A 25785-nucleotide genomic window follows, 5' to 3' on the forward strand; every position below is an offset into this window, starting at 1 on the left:
CCATTGACGGTGGCCCATCTGCTGCACAAGCAAGATTGCTGGCCAGTGGAGTGTTCTTCTCTTTGAAAAAATTGCTCAACAATCCAAAAATATTGACTCCCCTTTGTATCTGTTTCTTGTCCCCTTGAACCATGCTTTCATCGCAAACACAACTAAGAAACAAAGATTAGTTGCCTGGCAAATTTGACTCACCCAAATGCAGAACAAATTCTCTTGTCCTAAGAATGTTGCACGTCTTCCACAATCTTCGACATTTCATCTATTCATCTTTGAACGGTTGTCACTGAGCGGAGTTGTTTTATTTGGTTTGATGGCTTATGCAAAACCCTACTCAAAACCTCTTACAGCTGGCAGAATCAGTTCTTCTCTCTCTCTCTTTCATACGCACACACAGACTCTTTCATTCTACCATCCTGTCTCCTATTTCTTCACCTTTTGCTCACACTGTAACCTCCTGTTCTCACTCTCCTTTCTCCCCACTCATATAAAATGGCTGGCAGCAGAGTGAAAAGATGCTTCCATGGCATCAAGTATGTTTGTATGGGATGTTGAGCATACACCTCTTGTTCCCCAAGTAAGGTGGGTGGGCAATATTGCTCCCCTGGGGGCAGGAGTTTCTAAGACGGCAATAAATATAAAGGGTTCAGGTGGTAGCAAAGGAGGTAGTCTTATTCAGGAACGTTTGACAAGATCCAAATCACTCCAAGTCTTTCACAATGTACCTAGTCAGCATTTGTTTCAACCACCCAATCCCTTCACTGCAAATCCTTGTTTGTTTTAAATAAGCTGCTTTTCCATTAAAAGATAAGTCACAAATTATACTCTTCATTGGAAAGAAAACCTAACTTTATTATAATACTGGTGCTTGGCATTGTTACAAGGAAATGAAACTTTAACAAATATTCCTTAATTTCACACTGTTCAGTTGATATGTTCATTGTTCAGAGGTTGGCTTTATATCCAACCTTTCAGAAATTATACTTTAAATAATTTAATGTTACAATTACTTCAACAGGCACTTCAATAATTTATTGATGCAGGCATTGAGGATATTGATACATGTGGTAGGCTCTTCAAAGGCTATTTTAGTAGCAATTGGTATAAATCAGGAAGGTGGCAAAGTTGAAAAATTACATCTTCAGCTTCACAATTCCAGCATGCTTCAGTGCAATGACTTATTTACTAAACGCCACTTTTCATTCACAGATTATCTATATGTACAGCACTACTAGAGGTTCTTTCCCATGCTCTTGTGTCTTCTAATCTATGATTCAGCTTCTATGCTTTAAAGAACACAAGGAAGACTAAAGTGTGCTTAACTTACATAATTTAAAATGTATAAATAATATTATACAGTTTTATTGGTATTTTATACTGTGCACCATATAAATGTCCTTACATTTGGAGAGAATGAATTACCATTTTCAATGTCAAATTTTGATTGTGAAGCAATTGGTTTTCCTGCTGTTATACAGATTCTCCCAGCATCCCAGAAGTATGAGAGTCGCAGATCATTGTGAACTGAGCTGAGCTGTGGCCAGTGGATTCCAAGCTACTCAACTACAGATGCTCCCAGCTAGCATGTCGTGGATTCGCATGGCCCCATCATCAGCTCACGTCAAGCTTAGTGTCTGATGCCAGCGTATCCACGTCTTGGGCTGAATTGCCAAGTATTATGCTGAAGGGTCCACCTATCTGACTGAACACTGAGTTGTCCTCACTGAACTCACTCAAACATTCTCCAAGCTGCTGCCCAACTTCATTGAAACATTCGAAAGTTTAAAACAACTAATACAATCTGAAAAATAAGCTTACAAGTTGTTCACCTTTTTTGAAAATATGTATTTAAATATTAAAACATCACTAAGATTATTTGCTTTCTTGATTCAAATCATCTTTTCAAGTTGTATTTATTTTTCAGTACTTGATTTTTATCTTTTTAATGATATGTTTGAATGTGCATTTAATAAACATTGAAATAATTTAATGTTTTTATGTGACTTTGTACATCAGAGATACTGAAAAAGTTTTCATTTTTAACTATATTGCTGAGATATTTAAAAATAATACATTCTAAAAGATGAGGTCTTTGGAAGCACTTTGATTGGTTTGCCTCCTTTCAGGGTCTATCAGAAAGTTCCAGGATTTCGGGTTGTGGCCTCACTGTGGGGTCAGTCAGACTATGTAAATGGACACATGCATCTGCACCAGGCCAGCATGGGAACGGGGAGTGCAAATCCAGATGTAAATTGAGCACAATATGGCCCATCTCATCTTCAACGAGTCTTCTAAACACCTGCCATCTCTCTCACCCTTCTTTTTGACAACACAATGCTGAGGACACTGTTGAAAGTAGGATAGGTGTACTTGGGCAGGTAGAAACAGAGATATCCCTTTGAGGAAACAACAAGCAGGAAAGTCACAGGAGAATCAGTGGATGTTGTTGACTTGGATTTTGAGAATGCCTTTGTCGCTGGTGGGGCTCTAAGCAAGGTAAGAGCCCATTGCATTACAGGATAGACACTGGCAAGGATAACAAGATTGGCTGACTCGTAGGAGGCAAAGCATGAGAATAAAGGAGGCCTTTTCTGGTTGGCTGTCAGTGACAAAATGATGTTCCACAGGGGTCGGTGTTTCATATTATATATTAATGACGTGGGTGACAGAGTTGATGGCTTTGTGGCCACGTGTGTGAATGATACAAAGGTAGGTGGAGGGGCAGGTAGGGCTGAGGAAACAGGGAGTCTGCAGAAGGACTAAGGCAGATTAGAAAAATGGTCAAAGTGGCAAATGGAATACGGTGTAGAGAAATGTATGGCTGTGCACTTTGGTAGAAGGAATAAAGGCATAAACTATTTTCTAAATGGAAAGCAAATTCAAAAATCAAGGTGCAAAGGGACTTGGGAGTCCTCATGCAGCATTCCCGAAAGGTTAACTAGCAGGCGTAAGGAAGGGAAATGCCACGGTAGCATTCTTTTTGAGAGGATTAGAATATAAAAGCAAGGATGTAATGCTGCGGCTTTATAAAGCATTAGACAGACCACATTTTGAATACTGTGAGCAGTTTTGGGCCCCATATATAAAAAAAGATGAGCTAGCATCGGAGAGTCCAGAGGAAGTTTGTAAGATTGATCCCAGGATCGAAAGAGTTGATGGATGAGGAATGTTTGATAGCTCTGGGACTGTATTTGCTGAGTTTAGAAGGTGGAGAGATCTCACTGAAGCCTATTGAATATTGAAAGGCCTGTATAGAGTGGACATGGAGAGAGAATTTCCAATAGTGGAGAGTCCGTAACCACAGGGAACAGCCTCAGAATACAAGGATGTTCCTTTAGACCAGAGAGGGGGAATTTATTTAGCCAGAGAGTGGTGAATCTGTGGAATTCATTGCCACAGATGGTTGTGGAGCTAAGTCATTTGTATATTTAAAGCAGAGGTTGATAGGTTCTTGATTAGTATCTATCATTGTCAAGAAGTCCTTCATGACTTTGGATTCCCCATTATAATTATTGCCTAACCAGATGAGTATTTCCAGCATTTCCTGTCATTAAGTTCGAAAGCTACAGAGGTTCCCAGGCTATGGATGGCCTGATTTGTGCAAATGTGATGTACATTTGTAAAACATTTATCTAGATAGCAATAATAGTGTTCTGTGGTGCTTGTGAATAACATGATACATATATATTCAATTAGTTTACTTATGAGAGTGAGTATACAATGAAATGAAAGAATTACAGCAATTGTATGTAGAGCGATTTGATATGGGCAGTAGTGGAAAATGAGTATTTCTCAGGTACAGAGAAATTGGCTTACAGTTGTCAGGAATGGAAAAATATGAAACCTAGGGGCTGCCTAAACTTTGGGAAATTATTTCTCATAAGGGTATGTGACCCGGATCCGGGCCGTACCCTCCAAATATCCAGACCTGCCTTTCGTTTTTTTTGCACTACCTTACTTTCCATTTTTCTATTTATGATTTATAATTTAAGTTTTTAATATTTACTAATTTTTACTATTTTTAATATTTAATATTTGTAACCCAGGGAGCGGGAAGCGCAGAAACAAACATCGCTGTGATGATTGTATGTTCTAGTATCAATTGCTTGGCGACAATAAAGTATAAGCATGAACTCAGTTTTCACTGACAATTGTTGGTTCTTTTGATCAATTTTATGAATTAATCTGCAGATACTTGAACATATGACCTGGATTATCAACAACTGTTTCTGCTGTAGGTTCCCTGCCCAGTGACAGAGAAAACTAACAGCAAAGATCAGCTACTCTACCCCACACTGCATGAAGGCAGAAAAAAAAAGCATAGGGAAGAATATTGTTTAAATACTGAGTAAGAAACTACCAATACTATGATTCTGAAATAAAATCCAAAGATCCTGGAAACACTCAGCAGGTTAGGTAAAAAAAAGTCTGTGCTAATGTTTCAGATCATAAACAACCCCTCTCTTTCTAACTCACAAATGCTGCCTGACCAAATATTAAGCACCAGTATTTAACTGGACATCAGAAATAGAAGTAGCCCAGAGACACCTCACTGTCAAATATCAAGGCTAATCTTTCCACTCAGTATTATTTTCTCGTGCTAACTCAACATCCCTCAAGTCGATCAATCTTTGCCACAGGTACACTCAGCCACCACTGCATTGGACACATTTTCTCATTAACATAAACATCTGATCAGCCAATCAAGTAGCAGCAACTCAGTGCATAAAGCACGGAGACATGGTCAAAAAGTTCATTTGGTGTTTCGACTGGACATCAGAATAGGTAAGAAATGTGATCTGAGTGGCTTTGATCGTGGAATGTTTGTTGGTGCCAGGCCTGGTGGTTTGAGCATCTCAGAAAGTGCTGATCTCCTGGGGTTTTCACAAACAGTCTCCAGAGTTTACAGAGAACCGTGTGAAAGAAAACAAAAAAAAAACACCCAGTGTGCAGCAGTTTTGCGGGCGAGAACGCCTCGTTAGTGGGAGAGGTGAGAGGAGAATGGCCAGACTGGTTCAAGCTGACAGGAAGGTGACAATAATCATGCACTACGACGGTGCAGAAGGGCATCTCTGAACACAAAGCTTGTCAAACCCTGAAGTGCAAGGGCTCAGCAGCAGAGCATACCCTCAGTGGCCACTGTATTAGGTGTAGGAGGTACCTCACAAAGTGACCCCGAGTGACGTGTGCAGCAAATCAGCCTCCACAGAGGCACATCAGTACAGACTTGCTAAGATTCACCAGCCTCCAGATGATGAATTTTCTTCTCTCTCAAGTCCTGAACGTTTAAATCCTTATTTTAAGAAAGGAACCCTTGGTTGTTTATGTTTTGACAGGCTTTAACGTAGTTTCTTTGCTTTATCTTCACTCGGTCTACTTGAGCCCTCTGGAATTTTGCTTATGAAACTCCTTGGAAATTTCAAGAAAGGTCTTTCCTTTTGTTTCGGGCAGGAAGATTCCAATAAAGACGACGAAGAGGAAGCTAAGGAAAAGGAATGGCACATAGCAGAAACTGCCCAGCCCCTCCTGAAAGACAGAAAGACAGGGTGAGGGCAGCACAACAGATTTTCATTACAGAATCAAAGCAACTTCATCATTTACTACTGTCTTTTCTTTTTGCCTCACCCTTAAATGATTTTTTATTAAACTTTTTAATTTTCTGGAATCTGGGCATTACAAGGAGGCAAGTTAATGCCTATTTCTAACTGCCCTTGAGAAGAAGGCTTTCAACTGCCTTCTTGAATAACTGCAGTCCCTCTGCTGAAGGGGAGAGAAGTCCAGCATTTAGACACAGCAGCAATGAAGTGCCGGTGATATATTTCCCAGCAAGGATGGTGAGTCTTGCTATTCCTGTTCTTCATACAACCCGGCAACAATAATATAATTTGCATCAGGATTGAATCCCCCCTGCCCTTCAGATGGCATGTTTTCCAAAGAGCTGGCGGTGTGGTGGGGAAGGAGAGCATTTTATTTCGAATAGACAAGGATTGATTACAAAGATCCTGCAGAATTCCACAAGATGTCCATTCTCTGATGTCCTGAAATGGAAAGCTGCATCCTGGGAACAAATGCAGCGGAGATTAAGGAATTGAGAAAGGGGAATAGCATTTTTACGGCAGACGGAACAGGAAGAGGTACAGTCAAGATAACCATAGGAATCGGCAGGTTTATAAAAGATGTCGGTAACAGTTTGCCTCCAGAGATGGGGACAGAGGTTGAGAAAGGAGAGGGAGGTATTTGTAATTGTCTATAGGTCAGGTTGGGTACAGAAAAATTGCAAACCTCAAGGCTTGGGTTGGTATGAGTCAGACATCTACCAACCCAAGTTCCACTTTTGCAGATTAATTTTACATATTGTTTTGACATTTTCTTTGTCCCTAACAATTACAAATCCCTGTAAGATCTTCTCTCAGGTGACCGTTTTTCATGATGAAAAGCCCAGTCTCTGCAATCTTTTAACACACACACTTAAAAATGGCAACCTACCCTTAAAACTGACAAACAGCTTATTCTCCTTGTCTGGTAAATAAATGCAAGCTGTGGTTTCATTGCCTCCAACTCTGAATCTCTCTCTCTCTCTCTCAGGTCACCAAAAGCCAGCCAGAAGTTGGAATGTCACTGATGCACTGAGCAATTTTATCATCATCTCCTTATAGAACAGCCGACTGTTTTGACTATTTAAAATTCCCACTGGCTTAATTGATTGCAATTGGCAGCAGGTCTATCACTTTGTCTTTTCCATCCACATGCTTAAAATCTTTTAGTGTCATTTGCGGAGGTAATTCCTGCTGAGAGAGAGATATACACCCGTCCTAAAGCAGCTTTCATAGTAACATTTTTTTTGTTTTTATTTGCGGATTATCCCATATTCAACTAGAGTGCTTCATAATGTAAATGTGCACCACCTTTGAATCTTCGTTTTACTCAGAGCTCAGCAGAATCACATTTGTATTATTTTTTTAACATTTTCCAGACTGTTTATTATCTATCCTGCAATGTGTTTCACACATTTTGAGCAATGCACTTCACCCAATTAATTTTACTGCAGGTATTCCTTCCCTCTTGGATCCCTCCTACACATTACACACTTGCATTCTTCAGCCTATATATTACACAGTGTATCACACACTTCATTTCTTTAAATTGAAAATTAGGAAAGATCTTGGAGAACTTTTAAATTGCTTGCAACTAATCATAAGCCTATATAAAAAGTGGGAAGGTGACTTTACCTTGGGGCTATTTAATTCTCTCTTAATTTGTGTATGAATGGGTTTGAAGTATTTAATAATAGGAATCAAACAAAACAATGAGAACCTTAATTAAAAAAAAACATTACGCACACTTGTCAATGCAGTAACAAGCTCACAGCACCCAGTTCCGATAGTGACGTATGGGATGTTTTTGTCAGAAACTCCCACAGCACGAAACACATATGCAGCGTAGTAGTACATCTGTTGGGGCAAAAGGAATCAAAACTCTGAATCCAACCAGATATAACCTGTTTCTGCTAACACGTCAGACCAGGCAAATAGTCATAGTCATAGCCATACTTTATTGATCCTGGGGGAAATTGGTTTTCGTTACAGTTGCACCATAAATAGTCAATAGTAATAGAACCATAAATAGTTAAATAGTAATATGTAAATTATGCCAGTAAATTATGAAATAAGTCCAGGACCAGCCTACCGGCTCAGGGTGTCTGACCCTCCAAGGGAGGAGTTGTAAAGTTTGATGGCCACAGGCAGGAATGACTTCCTATGACGCTCTGTGTTGCATCTCGGTGGAATGAGTCTCTGGCTGAATGTACTCCTGTGTCCAACAGTACATTATGTAGTGGATGGGAGACATTGACCAAGATAATACAAACACAAAGCCGATTTGCTGTCCCCATGAAAGAGTCTATTAACACTTGATTTGCTCTCTCCTGTCATACACAGTGTTATGTAAAATATACATGCTCAGCTAATTCAAGAGTTTATATTGTTATGCAAGATGCCCACAAAATACTATTCACTGTAATATACGGTGTGTTATACTATATGGTATATTCTAATGTATTCGATGATCTATTCTCTGTGTTGTTTGATGTCCTTTCACTTTAATAGTTGATGTGATTTTTTTGCAATCTTGTTCCCAGGTAGTTTGTGTTTTGAAGTTTTTTGACTCTCATATTGGTCTCTTCCTTTACGGCCATTCCTCAGAAACTCCTTGGCAGGTGGGCGCCGTGAACGTTGAAGTTGAAATACAAATTTGATACTAATTTATACTGAAGTTTCCTTTCAGTCACGTGTAAACAAAGTGGGCAATAGTAAGCCAAACAACCAGTGAGACACACTTCCAGACAATAATGTTTCGTCCATTTTTCTGTACACTTTGCATCAAATATCAATTCCTTTGCCAATGCAACAGAATCCATTGGAATTCAAGTGCGTCACAACTACAAATATATCTCTTGTTGCAATTCTACATATTAATCCATTTTAACATGTCCATGCCTCACTGAATTCTAAATATGTCGCTCTGAGGAAGTCCAGCAGAAGCTTGCAGATCTCTCATTCACATCTTTATCTTTTTGTGCTGCCACCTTCAAAGAAATGTCTATGTGAATGCAGAGTTGTTTTGTTTACCTAGCCCCATAAAATTGTACCATTTGAGGTACATTGCCTCTCCACTGGTGCCCATCCTCAAAGCCTTCCGAAATGGAGATGTAAAAGCGCCTTGTGAAATGCATCATGCAGTCCTGCATCCAGCATGTGTTTGAGAAAATGGAGCTTACATTTTGATGCCATCCATTTGATTAAAGATTAGACAGCCACTATTGCTATTATATATTTCCAGTGTCAAACTTCCTTTGGACCTCATCCTACTTACAGTGTCATTCCCACATAACTGTACGGCACAGCCCAGCACAGTGGTGATCATCAGCTGCCTTCGGACACTACGGTCTAGAAACATGTCCCATATTTTCTTGACATTTTCACCTTCAAGTGCAGATTGCTCTTCCAACATTTCATCTAATTCTGACGTCAGGTTGGCGTCACCACGCAGCTGTCTTAGTGCTGTAAAAATAGAGAGGGTGATGTTACTGGCAATCAGAGGGCCAATCATGGTCTGGGGTATTTGCCAATGGTCATGCATTGCATTTCGCTCACATGAGGCAACTGTGAATGTTCTACAGGATGGGCCAGGTCCTGCTAACCCAGAATTTCCAACTGCAGTCCCCCCAGTTAATCTCACTAGCTTTGTACACCGTGCAGGCCAGAAACACGAGGCTCCACCAAAGGACTCCAGAGGAAGTTCAGCTGCAAAGCAAAACTAACGCTAAATCTAACGCAATGCACGCAAGTCAACAAGTCCTTCACTTCCACATGTAGCAGTGGACACACAGAAGTCCAGGTAGATGGCTTAATGTAGTGAGATCCAGCTATTAATAATGAAATTAATTTCTCTTCCCTATAAAAAAACAAATGATCTAAATTTATTAATTTATTTATTTACAAAAAAGACCCTTCTGTCTCAACAAGCAGCACTGCCCAGCGACCATCTATTTAACACTGGCTTAATCACAGGACAATTTAAAATATCCAATTAACCTACTAACCGGTACATCTTTGGACTGTGGGAGGAAACCAGAGCACCTGGAGGAAACCCTTGCATTCACGGGAAGAACGTAGAAACTTTCTTACAGAGGATGCTGGAATTGAACTCTGAACTCCAACGCCCTGAGCTGCAATAGCGTCACACTAACCACTATGCTACCGTGGCTTCACTCGTGCAGACAAGTTTCATTGAAACTAGCCTTAACAGTTTTCCATGATGAAGAGGGTGCCAGATTTCAATGATGCTTTGTGTGAACTGTCCCCTCATGAGGGGTGACTTGATAGAAGCGTACAAGATATTAAGAGGCATAGAACAAGTCGATATCCAGACTTTTCCCCAGTGCAGAAATAACTACTATGAGGGGCATAATTTTAAGGTGATTGGAGGACAGTACAGGGGAGATATCAGAGGCAAGTCAGAGACTGGCGAGTGCATGGAATGCTCTGCCAGGGGTAATGGTAGAGGCAGATAGATACATTAGGGACATTTAAGAAACTTTTAGATAGGTACATGGATGACAGAAAAATGGAGGGTGTGTGTGTGTGTACGTACATTGATTTTAGATTAGGTTAAATGGCACAAAATTATAGACCAAAGGGCCTGTTCTGTGCTGTAATGTTCTATTTTATCATCCCTAATTCTGAAGTCCCTCTCCAAACGTAGCAGTTTCTCCTTATCTTTCCTACTAACCCTTCAATACCTTCAGTTTCTTTATAAAATGTTAAAGGTTGCTATAATCAGAAATTTAGGCACTTCAGCTCTCTTCATAAATTACTTCTGGGAGATACTGTGCCTTATAAAAGCATTCAGCCCCAACCCTTTGTTCATATAAATAAGTATTGCAACCAGGGATCTTGATCAATTTAACTGAGAATTTGTATTTGTGAATCACCTGCTCTTTTTTTCCACAATATTGCCCAAACACAGGAAAAACTAAAAAATTCAAAACCTGTAATGTCAGCATTTCAAAAGTATTCATTCCTCTTTGCTCAGTACTTAATACAACCAAGAGGTGGTGGTGGGAGGCAGGAGAACGGTTACAGGATTGCCTTGAGTCAGTGGACTGGCCAAGTCAGCTGTGGACGGGTGTGTCCCAATGACATCATTCCACACTTCCTCCAATCAGAAGCCCTGGATGAACAAGGAAATCCAGAACCTGCTGAGAGCCAGATCAGAGGCATTCCGATCTGGAGATCAGGAATGCTACAAGAGGTACAGGTATGATCTCTGGAAAGCCACCCCTTAGGCAAAGTGGAGATTCCAGACAATACTGGAATCAATGAGGGATGCTCGACAGCTGTGGCAGTGTTTGAATGCCATAGCCTCCTACAAAGCTAAATCTTGCGACACAGGGGCACAGAGCTTTGCATCCAGATGAACTCAATGCCTTCTCTGCTCGCTTTGACCACCAGAACAGTGAGGAACCATCGCATACCCCCATGTCCCCCAATGATCCTTTGGTCTCAGTATCTGAAGATGTCTTCCAGAGAGTGAGTCCAAGGAAAGCATCCGGTCCGGATGGAGTACCTGGCCAAGTGCTGAAGACCTGTGCCAACCAACTGGCTGGTGTATTCACGGATATCTTCAGCCTCTCACTCTCACTCCAGCAGTGTGTGGTACCCACCGCCTAAAGCAGGCTTCAATCATACTGGTGCCCAAGAAGAGCATGGTAACCTGTCTAAATTACCATCACCCAGTGGCACTTACATCCACAGTGATGAAGTGTTTTGAGAGGCTGGTGTTGAAGCATCTCAGCTCCTGTCTGAATGGTGACTTGGATCCACTCCAATTAGCTTACTGAAGGAACAGGTCTACAGCGGAGGCCATCTCATTGGCTCTTCACACAACCTTGGAACATGTGGACAGCAAAGATGCATACATCAAGGTGCTCTTTATCAATTACGGCTCAGTATTTAATACCATCATCCCCTCAAAACTAATCAGTAAACTCCAAGATTCAGGCTTCAATACCCCCTTGTGCAATTGGATCCTGGATTTCCTCACCTGTAGACCCCAGTCAGTTCGGATTGGCAAAAACATCTCCCCTGCAATCTCCATCAGCACAGGAGCACCACAAGGCCCTGCTTTACTCATTTTACACCTATAACTGTGTGGCAAAGTACAGATCCAACACCAGATACAAGTTAGCATTCATTTCAAGAGGTCTAGAATACAAGAGCAGGGATATGATGCTGAGGCTTTATAAGGCACTGGTGAGGCCTCACCTTGAGTATTGTGAACAGTTTTGGGCTTCTCATCTAAGCAAAGATGTGCTGGCATTGGAGAGGGTTCAGAGGAGGTTCACAAGGATGATTCCGATAACTTAAGGGTTATCATACGAGGAACGTTTGACAGCTCTGGGTCTGTACTCGCTGGAATTTAGGTTGAGGGGGAATTTCATTGAAATCTTTCCAACGTTGAAAGGCCTATATAGGAGATGTGGAAAAGATGTTTCCCATGGTGGGGGAATCTAGGACAAGAGGGCACAGCCTCAGGATAGAGGAGCGTCCATTTAAAACAGAGATGCTGAGAAAGTTCTTTAGCCAGAGGGTGGTGAATTTGTGTAATTTGTTACCACAGGCAGCTGTGGAGGCCAGGTCGTTGGCTGTATTTAAGGCAGAGATTGCTAGGTTCTTGTTTGGACACGGCATCGAAGGTTATGGGGAGAAGGCTGGGGAGTGGGGTTGAGGAGGAGAGAAAAGGATCGGCCATGATTTGAATAGCAGAGCAGACTTGATGGACCAAATGGCCTAATTCTGCTCCTATATCTTATGCTCTTATGGGTAAAGCCCTCACAACCATTGAGCACATCTACATGAAACGCTGCCCATCCAGGCCGTGCTCTGTTTCCGCTGCTGCCATCAGGTAGAAGATACAGGAGCCTCAGGACTCGCACTACCAGGTTCAAGAACAGTTACTACCCCTCAACCATCAGGCTCTTAAACAAAAGGGAATAGCTACACTTATTCAAGAACTTTGTTATATTGTTATTTCATGTTCAGTATTTATTGCTATTACTTTTACTTTGAACCACCTTGCGTCACTATTATCAGCCAGTAGTCTCTTTGGATAAGTCTCTAGTAGCTTTGCACAACGTGATGCAGCAAGACTTGTCCATTCCTCCTTGCAAAATTGCTCAAGATGAGCCAGGTTAGGTAGGGAGCGGCAGTGGACAGCAACCTTAAGGTCTTGTCAGAGATGTTCAATTGGGTTAAGCTCAAAACTCTGAGTAGGCTACTCAAGGTCATCAATTTTCATCATTTGAAGCCACTCCCCAGTGGATCTGGCAGTGTTCTTTGGGTCGTTATACTGCTGAAAACAAACTCACTCCTCATTTTAAGCTTCCTGGCAGAGGCTAGCAGGTTTTTATCCAGGATCTCATTGTATTTAGCAGCTTTCATTTTCCCATCAATCCTGACCAGACTTTCAGTCCCTGCTAGTGAAAAGCATCCCCATAACATGATGCCACCCCCACCACTGTCTACCGTAGGAATGGTATTACCTGGCTGATGCGCAGTATTAGATTTACACCCTATGTGCTGAGGTAAAAATAGTCCACTTTAATCTCATCCAGCTACAAGACCTTCTTCTACATCTTTACAGTGTCTTCTAAGTGACAATCTGCGAAGACTTTACGAGCAAGGATATGTTTTTTTTAAAAGCCAGGGCTCCTCCCTTGCCAATCTTCCATAAATCCCTTTTCTGTGCAAGGCTTCAGAGATTGTGGAGCCATGAACTTCAACTTCAGTTGGAGCCAATGACTTCGGCAGCTCACTCAGACTGACTGCTGGCATCACAGCAGCCTCTTTCACAAGGGCTATTCTTATTTATTTATTTAATATCTTACATCCAAAGGAGTGAAAGTCTTTATGTTGTGTCTCCATCACAATGTACAAGAAATAAAGAGGGGAATGTAGGAGGATATTGGCCAAACTCTAAGGTTGTATACATGTCTGTACAGTCTGAAATGTGACCAGTCAAATCTAGTCAGCCTCATGAACTGCCTTGAGAACATACAGTGTTGGATGGCACAAAACTTCCTACAGCTGAATGAAGGCAAGTCTGAAGTTGTCCTATTTTGCCCCCCTGACTCCATCAAAGTGAGTACCAACAGTCTTGGTAACCTGTCCACCCGTGTCAAACCCCACGTTAAATCCCTTAGTGTGACATTTGATTCCGCCTTTAAGTTTGACAAGCAAGTTAATGCAGTAGTAAAAGCCAGTTTTTTCCAGCTTCGTACTATTGCCAAAATCAAGTCATTTCTCTCTTTCAGAGATCTCGAGAAAGTCACCCACGCCCTTGTATCCTCCCGCTTGGACTACTCCAACTCCCTGTATACTGGGATTAGTCAGTCGTCCCTCTCCCGTCTGCAACTGGTCCAGAACGCCGCAGCCAGGCTCCTGACAGGTGCCCAGAAGAGGGACCATATTACTCCTATCCTGGCCTCTCCCCACTGCCTGCCAGTATGGCTTATAATTGATTTTAAGGTTCTCCTGTTTGTTTATAAAGCCCTAAATGAGCTGGCCCCCTCCGATATCGCAGACCTTCTAACCCCTTATTCTATTTCCAGGTCCCTCAGGTCGGCTTACTTGGGGCTCCTGGCTGTCCTGCGATCTAAATTTAAGCTCAGCGGTGACCGCACCTTTGCTATTGCAGTCCCTAGACTGTGGAACAGAATTCCCCTCCCTATCAGAGCTGCCCCCTCTATTGACTCTTTTAAATCCAGGCTCAAATCTTACCTTTATTCACTAGCGTTTGAATCTTCCTGATGTGGCTGATTTTTGGCTTGTGCCTCGGCTCATGTGTTGTTTATTTTGTGTCTATAAGCTGTGTGCCTCGTTGTTTATATCTGTGGTTCTTGTATTTATGATTTTAGCTACCTGTTATGCTTTGTACAGCACTTTGGTCAACATGGGTTGTTTTTAAATGTGCTTTATAAATAAATTTGACTTGACTTGATAAGTCTGATGGCCTGGTGAGAGAAGCTGTCTCTGAGCCTGTTGATCCTTGCCTTGATGCTGCTGTACAGTTTGCCAGACAGTAGCAGCTGAGAGAGTTTGTGTTCGGGGTGGCTGAAATCCCTGATGATCTTCCAGGCCCTTTTTATGCACCAGCTGCTGTAAATGTTCTGAATAGAGGGAAGTTCACACCCACAGATACACTGGGCTGTCCGCACCACTCTCTGCAGTGCCCTGCGATTGAGGGAAGTACAGTTCCCGTACCAAGCAGTGATGCAGCCAGTCAGGATGCTCTCAGTTGTGCCCCTGTAGTCCTGAGGATTTGGGGACTCATGCTGAACCTTTTCAGCTGTCTGAGGTGAAAGAGGCGCTGTTGTGCTTTTTTCACCACACAGCCGGTATGTACAGTCCAGGTGAGATCCTCAGTGATGTGTATTGAGGAATTTGAAACTACCCACTCTCTCAACTACTCTGGAAACTAAGTTTAGAGGGGTGGCCTGACCTAGGCAGAGTGGCTGTGGTTTCATACTTTTCCCACTTCTTCACGATGGACTGCACTGAGCCCGAGGTATGTTCAGTGCCTTGTACCCTTTCCCAGATAATCATTTCCCCAACTTGCCTTGAATGCTTTTGTCACATTGGTTTGGCCTGGATCAATCTCAACACTTAAGAGAAATTTGGATGGGTTCATGGATGAGGGGGTTATGGAGGTCTATGGTCTGGGTGCAGATCGATGGGACTAGACAGATTAATGGTTCAGCACAGACTAGATGGGCTGAAGGGCCTGTTTCTGTGCTGTACTCTACCTATGACAGGCATCTGGGAGTGTATTAAAGACTGTATTCTAATCTAATGCCACACAACTGTTAGTGAGCACGATGAATAGCGCAGCAAGGTTCTCTGGGGATTGGATAGTTTGTACATTTACACTTTAGGGTGTAGCTGCAGCTTTCTCAGTTCTTAATCAAAAGTTCACATGTTGCAGGGATACAAAGTGAGAAGATCTCTTTTTTGGTGCCTTCATCTTTTCAATTAACTTACTTAGCAAACGACTGCATTTAAATAACAATTTTTTAATATAATCAAACAGCCAGGGCCATTCACAGAAATTGCCATCAAGCAGAGTTTGACAATGTGAAAAAATGAAGGTGACAGATGAGGAAACCAAAACCTTTGCCATAGTAGGAACGTCCTCAAGAAATAGAGACACAAAGAGAGATGGAAAGATGGAAAGGTTTCCCGAGCAAATTCCAGAGTTTGGGCACAGACCTCAATGTTTAGTCCCTGGGTGTACTGGGGCTGAGGAGGAGAGGGAAAAAAGAGGATCAGCCATGATTGAATGGTGGAGCAGACTCGATGGGCCAGATGGCCTAATTCTGCTCCTGTGGCTTATGGTCTTACACTCTTCTTTACAACTACATTGTGAGCAATAGATTTTATTCAGGTTTTGACATGAGCATTAAGGTACACTAGAGCAATCATCTATATTGTAAATAAGGAAATGGTAGAACTTACCTAAGACCTAAAACCTGCCCAGTCACTAATCCCACTGCAGTGAACGGAGCATATGACAAGGCCACTATGCCTCGTATCTTCTTTGGTGCACTCTCACCGAGGTACATGGGGTTGATATTCACTCCCACACCTCAAGAATAAAAGTAAACGTTAGTTGCATGAAGTACAGATTTTAAAATAACAAATTTTACAACATTTGTCAGTGATATTAAAACTGATTCTGGCAGAGATACTGAGCCCAACAGAATTGGATATTTCGGTCTATTTTTATTTCTAGTTTTCCCCAAGTACAATTTTCCATTGATATGTTCCATCTATAAACCAATTCAACAACCCACTGTCTTTACAATTTGTGTGTCAGCTTTTGTAAATCATCTGCAGTTCTTTCAACCTTTCTTTCTCCTTGTTGGAGCTTTTCCCTGGCTCTACTGAAGGGAAGATGATTCCTCATGGAAAGTCTTAATGTTAATCCATTTAACCACATGGAGGAGAAAGAGATCTCAGCACGGTCCAGACAACGTCCAGAGAAACCCCATTTCCAGCAGTTTCAGAGGGCATTGATCATGACTGTGAACAACCACCCCAACGGAATTTACACAGTTCACAGAAATGTCCAGCACAGAATAAGACCTTCAGCACACGATGTCTGTGCCGAATATGACGCCACATTAAACTAAATATCTTCTACCTGCAACTTATCCACCTCATCCTCAGGCCAACTGCTCCTGATGACTTTTAAATCTGGAAATTCCACACAAGGAAAGGTAGATTGTCTCACACCAGACCAGAAAAGAGAAGAGGGTCACTGTGGCTGAGAAGTTTGACAAAATTAACAGCCAGGTGTTTTTATTTCCATATTGCCCTACAACATTAAGGGAGGCCATTTGTCCCAGCAAGTCCATGCCAGCTCTCAGAACAACCCTTTCAATCACATTCACTCACTTGTTTCTCTCTCACATGTCCACTAACTTCTCCCTGAACCTCCAATTTCCCATCTAACACAAAGGGCTACAGTTAACCAATGTGTCAATGGAGAAATGCCAGAGCACTGGGGGAAACCCACACAGACAGAGGAAGAACGTGCAAACTCCGACAGTGCCAGAGATCAGCATTCAACCCACCTAATTGTGCACTACGCCACCCATTATGAAGATATTCTCAAGTGAGATAGAGTATTAAACTTTAAAATCAGCCACGGCAGTGTGTCTAACTTACATGAACAAATTAAAGAACTGGTTAACTTACCACAAAACTTAATTGAACTTTAGATTTTAATAACTTGTAAGAAAACTGCGGTGCGAGAGCAATCCCTATCCCATTCCCACTGCTACACCAGCCTATAACATCAGGTACATTTCCTCTGTAAATAAGTGGCATGAATAAAAACTTAATATCCCAAAACAAAAGTGACAACCTGAGCTTATTCCAGTAAAAAATCTCCCAATTAAAATCATTTCAAAGGATTTGGCCGTCTTGCTCAGTCCCATCAGCAAAGTACCAACGAGCACAAAAATATTGCTCAGTAGCAGCGAATTCCTCCTGAGAGAAGAGAAATGGAAATCAGTTAGTAAAATGTGTTGGCAGTGTTGTTATGTTAATAATAGCAGCAAACATGTTCTGCTCAGAGCTAGTTAACTTCATACTGCATGGTATGAATGGTAGTCTTGACTCGCTAACAACATAGCCTACAGCCAGGAACAGGTCCTTCAGTCGGTAATGTTGTGCAGAACTAAATTAATAATCAAATGTCCAAGTAAACTAATCCCTCCTCCCTAAACAATGCTCCCGTCCTAATTCATGACCTAAGAGTGTCTTAGAATGTCTTCAGAAGTCCATTCACCAGCCCTTCACAATAGTAATAAACGCTGAACAATTTTCAGCAAAATACCTGACAACAAGTAGGTGAGAACGTGCAGGCCAAAGTACGCGACTCAGCCCCCAACCCATTCAAATATTAATGCTCAAAATCACCTGTGCCAATTCCCCATAATTCACTAAAATGTTTAAAAAGTATATCCCCAGTTTCTACAAGCCTCAAGAGTACAGAATTCTAGAGATTCATCATTCTCTGTGAGAAGTTGGTCCTGTGGAGTTATAAATAACCTCGTAACCATCTCCCCTTGTTCAAGATTTTCCCACTGTGACATCTACCCTGTCGTGCTCCCTAAGGGTCTAGAATATTTCAGTAAGATCACCCCTTGAAAAGTCAGATGTCTTTTGAATTATCATGAACCAGATGTTTCATGGCTCAAAAGTGGACAAAATCCTTTATTCTGTCTGTGGAATAAAGGATTTTGTCCATTTTTTTGAGTCATTGAGCTTTGTTCAGGGAGACCTTTAAGTGAAAGTCCATTTTTTGAGCCATGAAGCATAATAATTCCAGAGACATCAGTAGCATGGTTGTCCTGTGGGTAATTGTAGACATGAACTGGATGTGGAAGGGTAAGTGTGATGTGAACAAAAAACGCACCGCCCTTTTTCATCTTGTACTGGAACTTCAAATGCATTGTCCCTTCCCGCTATCGCAGTCTGCCCAATTACATTTAGAGCCTGCTCCCCCCCCCGTACTACGTTTACAGGCAAGAATAGGAGATTTATCACTAGCTTTTAATTTTCACCCTGATAATTCATGGGTGAAACAGTGGCTTACTGTAAGTTACTGCTCTGTATTCACTGCTTTTGATGTAACCACTCTTGTGTACTGTCCACCCTTGCAACTGAAATCCTGGTGAATCTCTTCTGCACCCTCTCCCATGCAATTGCATTCTTCCTATGGTGTGATGACCAGACCTGGCCAAAAATTCAATCTCTACTGGAAAGAGCATTGACAATTATTATATCTACAGCTTACTGATCACACTAGCCATGAACTGTAGATATAACAGTTCTACGTAGGATTTCCCTGAAACCTTTAAATTATTTCAAGGGTTCCTCCAGGGCAAAAAGGTTGAGAGAGGCTGTGCTGGTGTCATGCCCAGGGTTAACTTTAACGCGGATACAAAGTGAACTAATATTTACCGCCCAATACTAATGAACGTAACTCACTTTTAGATTTCCGCAAGTCACGAGTAAATGCAGAAAGTGCTTTTCTTCACCAGGCACTGATTTTAATGGGAAACAGCTGCAAGAAACACAGGTAGATATTTCACACTGTGAAATTATGTTTATATTTTCTAAAGGTTTGTTAATTAAAATCAAACATTTTAAAATACTCCGAGATTTTTTAAACTTCTCAAGTAATATTGCCTTTGTTTAATGCACTCTAAAAGATTTTAAGGATTACTGGTGGCTTTTTTTTGTGAAAAATTCCATAAAGTGTAAATATAGCTTACTTCCTGGTTTGCCAGAGGGTCTGTTTCAGCCCGCGTTTTTCCGCGTCTGTGTGATCCCGGGAATGATTTGGGAGACCACTCGGGAGAGGTCAGGTTGTAGTCTCAGCTCACCACTCCCGTCAGCACACTGACCAGGCGGAACGACTGGCAGAAATGCAGAATGGTAAAAGGAGGAGACACGGGTGACTGCGGATACCGTCAACTGGAGCAACGGGAAATGTGCAGAACAGCAGCTATGGATGCAGAGGACCAACGCATGCACCAGGACACGGGCTACCTGGGGGATTGAGTCGGCACGTCGGGTTACAGCCTCTGTCGCCGGACCTCTGCTATCACTGTCAGTTTAGCATTCCGGTGCGCACTATTCCGGTATTTCTGCGCTCGTCGCTGTACTTATTACTTCCATGCGGTTTACACTGTGAAGTGCACACGAACGAGGAATGCCATTATGGGGGGGGGGGGGGACTACCTGAATCTATTTCTGCGGCCCTTCTCCATCACGGACACGGCAGGTTCGCTTCATCCGGAGCCGCCGGGCTGGTGTGCCGGCGTCGGCCCCACTCCCTCAGTCCCCGCAGTCCATGCTCAACCATCGCTGCAAGTCAGCGAACTCACCGGCATTCCTGACCGATCCTTCACTTTGCTCCTTCTTGTGTTATTTCTCCCAGTGATTTGCCGCCGTGTCCAGCGCTGCCTTGTCCCGAGTCCGCGGACCCGAGTCCGCGGGGCGGCCGCTGTCACCCTCCGGGCGGCAGGGGGCAGCGTCGCGGCGCCGCTGTAACCCTCCGGGCGGCAGGGGGCAGCGTCGCGGCGCCGCTGTCACCCTCCGGGCGGCAGGGGGCAGAGTCGCCACCCCGCTGTAACCCTCCGGGCGGCAGGGGGCAGCGTCGCGGCGCCGCTGTCACCCTCCGGGCGGCAGGGGGCAGCGTCGCGGCGCCGCTGTCACCCTCCGGGCGGCAGGGGGCAGAGTCGCCGCCCCGCTGTCACCCTCCGGGCGGCGCTGTCCGCTGGGGAGTTAATACGAAGTTAGGAAGCGAGACGTTTCATCTCCACAACTTTTTCGTGATTCACTGGAATCTGTCGGGCCACGGAGTTACCGTGGAAGCGGGATGTGACTGTCTCCCGGTGCGGACCTGATGAAGAGTCTGGCCTGAAACGTCAACTGTTCTCTCTTTTCTGTAGAAGCTGCCCGACCTGATCTGCAGCTGTCTTCCCTGTGAGAAGTTTGATTGTAACCGTTGTTGGGTCTCCTTGAAGCCCGCTGACATAAGTTTTTTTAAATCCAAAACGAACTTTATTACTAAACAAATATTTAAATGAATAAACCGTGCAGTGCCTTTTCATTCTTTACTTTCAAAGGCAATGCGTTCATGCTGTGTTACATTCCTGCACATCCAGAGCACAAGCAACACACATCAAAGTCGCTGGTGAACGCAGCAGCCAGGCAGCATCTCTAGGTCTCTGCCTGAGACGTCGACTGTACCTCTTCCTGTAGATGCTGCCTGGCCTGCTGCATTCACCAGCAACTTTATGTGGTTTTTGTTAGTTTTAGTTTTGGTCTGTCCTGTGTTTCTGTGATATCATACTGGAGGAACATCGTATCATTTCTTAATGCATACATTACTAAATGACAATAAATGAGGACTGAGTGTCCTCATAATCTAATAATCTAATATTTTACTATCTCATCTTGAATGCTGAGCAGCTGAATGTTCTTGACTAACCTCCCATGCAGGACCTTGTCAAATGCCTTTCCAAAGTCCATGTAGACAACATCCACTGCCTTGCCTTCATCCATGTTCCTGGTAACTTCCTTGAAACACTCTATAAGATGGGTTACACATGACCTACCACACAGTGAAGCCATGCTGACTATCCTTAATCAGTCTATGTCTATCCAAATGCTCACATATCTGGTCCCTTAGAATACCTTCCAATAACTTTCCCACAACTGATGTCAGACTTACTGGTCTATCATTTCCTGGATTCTGCTTAGAGCCTTTTTTTAAACAGCAGAACAACATTGGCTATCCTCCCATCCTCTGGTACCGCTGATTTAAAGAATGATTTAAACATCTCTGCTCGGGCCCCTGCAATTTCTGCACTTGCCTTCCACGGGTTCGAGGGAACACCTTGTCAGACCCTGGGGATTAATCCACCCTGATTTGCCTCAGGACAGCAAACACCTCCTCCTCTGTAATCTGTACAGGGTCCATGAAGTTGATGCAACTTTGCCTCACTTCTACAGACTCAGTGTCCATCGCCTGGGTAAATACAGATGCCAAGACTGCATTTAAGATCTCCCCCATCTCCCCAGAGCTGACAGTGTGGCTGGGGTGAAAATAAATGATGTTGAAGCTTTAAGCAAATCCGCTGATAGAAAGGTTGTGAGTGGTGGTAAAAATCTTCTGAGGTGTATATATTTCAATGCTAGGAGTATTGCGGGGAAGGCGGATGAGTTGAGGGCGTGGATTGACACGTGGAATTATGATGTTGTAGCAATTAGTGAAACTTGGCTACAGCAGGGGCAGGACTGGCAGCTTAATATTCCAGGGTTCCGATGTTTCAGATGTGATCGAGGCAGAGGAATGAAAGGTGGGGGAGTAGCATTGCTTGTTAGGAAAAATATTATAGCAGTGCTCAGGCAGGACAGATTAGAGGGCTTGTCTACTGAGTCCTTATGGGTGGAGCTGAGAAACAGGAAAGGTATGGCCACATTAGTGGGATTGTATTACAGACCACCCAATAGTCAACGAGACTTGGAAGAGCAAATCTGCAGAGAGATAGCAGGCAACTGCGGGAAACATAAAGTTGTGGTGGTAGGGGATTTTAATTTTCCATACATTGATTGGGACTCCCATACTGTTAGGGGTCTAGATGGTTTAGAGTTTGTAAAATGTGTTCAGGAAAGTTTTCTAAATCAATATATAGAGGGACCAACTAGAGGGGATGCAATATTGGATCTCCTGTTAGGTAACGATTAGGGCAAGTGACGGAAGTCTGTGTAGGGGAGCACTTTGGTTCCAGTGATCATAACACCATTAGTTTCAATTTGATCATGGACAAGGATAGATCTGGTCCTAGGGTTGAGGTTCTGAACTGGAAGAAGGCCAAATTTGAAGAAATGAGAAAGGATCTAAAAAGCGTGGATTGGGTCAGGTTGTTCTCTGGCAAAGATGTGATTGGTAGGTGGGAAGCCTTCAAAGGGGAAATTTTGAGAGTGCAGAGTTTGTATGTTCCTGTCAGGATTAAAGACAAATTGAATAGGAATAAGGAACCTTGGTTCTCAAGGGATATTGCAACTCTGATAAAGAAGAAGAGGGAGTTGTATGAAATGTATAGGAAACAGGGGGTAAATCAGGTGCTTGAGGAGTACAAGAAGTGCAAGAAAATACTTAAGAAAGAAATCAGCAGGGCTAAAAGAAGACATGAGGTTGCCTTGGCAGTCAAAGTGAAGGATAATCCAAAGAGCTTTTACAAGTATATTAAGAGCAAAAGGATTGTAAGGGATAAAATTGGTCCTCTTGAAGATCAGAGTGGTCGGCTTTGTGCGGAACCAAAGGAAATGGGGGAGATCTTAAATAGGTTTTTTGCGTCTGTATTTACTAAGGAAGCTGGCATGAAATCTATGGAATTGAGGGAATCAAGTAGTGAGACCATGGAAAGTGTACAGATTAAAAAGGAGGAGGTGCTTGCTGTCTTGAGGAAAATTAAAGTGGATAAATCCCCAGGAACTGACAGAGTGTTCCCTCGGACCTTGAAGGAGACTAGTGTTGAAATTGCGGGGGCCCTGGCAGAAATATTTAAAATGTCGCTGTCTACGGGTGAAGTGCCGGAGGATTGGAGAGTGGCTCATGTGTGCAGGTCAGTGGGACTAGGCAGAAAATGGTTCGGCACAGCCAAAAGGCCTGTTTCTGTGCTGTAGTTTCTATGGTTTCTATTTTGGCTCCACAAATGGATTACCATTCTGATCTTCCAGAGAACCAGTTTTGTCCCTTGTAATCCTTTTGCTCTTTTCCCTAAGGATTCTCCTTCACCTTGTCTCTGGAACAACCTGTGCCTTCTTTTTGCCCTCCTGATTTCTTTCTGAAGTGTTCTCTTGCATTTCTAATACTGCATAAGCACCTCATTTGTTCCTACTTGACTAAACCTGCTATGCACCTCCTTTTTTCTCTTAACCAGGGCCTCAATATCTCTCAAAAATCAAGGTTCCCAACACTTGTTATCTTTACTTTCTATTCCGACATACACACACGTACAGGCTTCGTACTTGCAATTTTGCTTCTGAAGGCCTCCCACTTACCAAGTACACATTTGCCAGAAAACAGCCTGTCCAAATCCACACTTGCCAGATCCTTTCTGATAACATCAAAATTAGCCTTTCTCCAACTTAGAATCTCAATCCACAGACCAAATTTACCTTTTTGCATATGTACTTTGAAACTAGTGGCAATCGGATCACCAGCTGTAAAGTGTTCCCATACACAGACTTCTGTCGCCTGCCCTGTCTCTTTCCCTAATAGCAGATCCAGTATCACACTCTCTCTCGTTGGGACTTCTACGCACTGATGAAGAAGACTTTCCTGAAATATTGACTGTTCCTCCCACTCCATAGGTGCTGCCTGACCTGCTGAATTTCTCCAACATTCAGTGCGTGATTTCCTGATTCTGCATAATCTCTAGCGTTCATCTATTTTTATTCCTTGTGTTCTGCCTCAAAGGTACGCATACAGAATGATCTGTCTGGATCCCATAGCAAAGTCAGACTATTCACTGTATGTTGGTACATGTGACAATAATAAACTATTTACAATTACAGTTACTATAGTTCCCTACCCATAAGACATTGGGGCAGAATGAGGCCCTTTGGCCCTTTGAACCAGCTCCGCCATTCCATCAAGGCTGATTTATTATCTCTCTCAACCCTCTCCTACCTTCTCCCATAACCTTTTTATACTTACCGATCAAAAACATATCAATCTTCACTTTAAATATACCCATTGACTTGGCCTCCAAAGCCATCCGTGGCAATGAGTTCTACAGATTCACCCCGCTCTGGCTAGCGAAATTCCTCCTCATCTCTGTTCTAATGGGATGACTTGTATTCTGAGGCCGTGCCATCTGGTCCTAGACTCCCCCACTATAGAAAATATCCTCTCCACATCCAGTCTATCAAGGCCTTTCAGTGTTTGATAGGCTTCAATGAGATCCCCCTTCATTCTTCTAAACTCCAGTGAGTACAGGCCCAGAGCCATCAAACACTCCTCATATGTAACCCCTTTATTCGCAGGATCGTTCTACTGAACTTCCTCTGGACCCTCTCCAGTGTCAGCACATGCTTTCTTAGATAAGGAGCCCAAAACTACTCACAATACTCCGAATGTGGTATGACCAATGCCTTATAAAGTCTCAGCATTACGTCCTTTATTTTATATTCTAGTCCACTTGAAATGAATGCTAACATCGCATTTGCTTTCCTCATCACCGACTCAGTCTGCAAGTTAACCCTCAGGGAACCTTGCATGAGGATCCTCTGTCCATTTCAGCCTCTGATTTCTGAATCTGCTCCCTGTTCAGAAAATAGTCTATGCCTTTATTCCTTCTACCAGAGTGTACGAGCATACACTTCCCAACACTGTATTCCATCTGCCACTTCTTTGTCCAAACTCGGAATCTGTCTAAACCCTTTTGCAGACTCCCTGCTTCCTCAACACTATCTGCCCCTCAAACTATCTTCATATCATCCACGTTAGGCCACAAAGCCATCAATTCCATCATCCATCACCGACATGCCACAGGAAGGTAAGTGGTCCCAGACCTGATGAAAGATCTCGGCCTGAAACATCGACTGTTTATTCATCTTCATAGATGCCGCCTGACCTTTTGAGTTCCTCCACCATTTTGTGTGCTGCTCTGGATTTCCAGCATTTGCAGAATCTCTTGTGCTTATGGCCTATAATTTCCTTTCTTTTCCAGAATCCAGTAATTCTTAAAGGATTGCTACTAGTGCCTCCAGAATCTCTTCAGCTACCTCTTTCAGAACCCTGGGGTATAGTCCATCTGGTTTAGGTGACTTATCTACCATCAGACCTTTCAGTTTCCCAAGAACCTTCTGCCTAGTCTTGGCAACTTCACATACTTCTGCTCCCTGGCTCTCAAATTTCTGGCATACTGCTGGTATCTTCCACGGTGAAGACTGAGACAAAATACTCATCGAGCTCATCTGTCATTTTTTTATCCTCCATTACGACCTCCTCAGCATCATTTTACAGAGGTCCGATATCCACTCTTGTCTATCTTTTACTCTTTAATATCTGAAAAAAAAATGTTGGTATTCTCTTTTATATTATTGGCAAGCTTACCTTCATATTTCATCTTTTCTT

General features: G+C 42.9%; 1 long non-coding RNA gene across 5 annotated transcripts; it reads right to left on the minus strand.

The window, feature by feature from the left end:
- Positions 1-836: 836 nt before the first annotated feature.
- Positions 837-20168, minus strand: LOC134338514 (uncharacterized). 5 transcript variants are annotated; one of them, XR_010016238.1, is made up of 7 exons: positions 20018-20168; positions 19116-19191; positions 17485-17609; positions 16071-16200; positions 8869-9056; positions 7338-7448; positions 837-5523 (listed from the first exon to the last, which is right to left on the minus strand). It is a non-coding gene; the product is annotated as an uncharacterized LOC134338514 (long non-coding RNA). The 5 variants fall into 5 exon arrangements; XR_010016240.1 differs by lacking the exon at positions 8869-9056; XR_010016241.1 differs by lacking the exon at positions 7338-7448.
- Between the last annotated feature and the right edge of the window lie 5617 nt (positions 20169-25785).

Source organism: Mobula hypostoma, chromosome 27 (genome assembly GCF_963921235.1).
Source record: "Mobula hypostoma chromosome 27, sMobHyp1.1, whole genome shotgun sequence".
NCBI lineage: Eukaryota > Metazoa > Chordata > Chondrichthyes > Myliobatiformes > Myliobatidae > Mobula > Mobula hypostoma.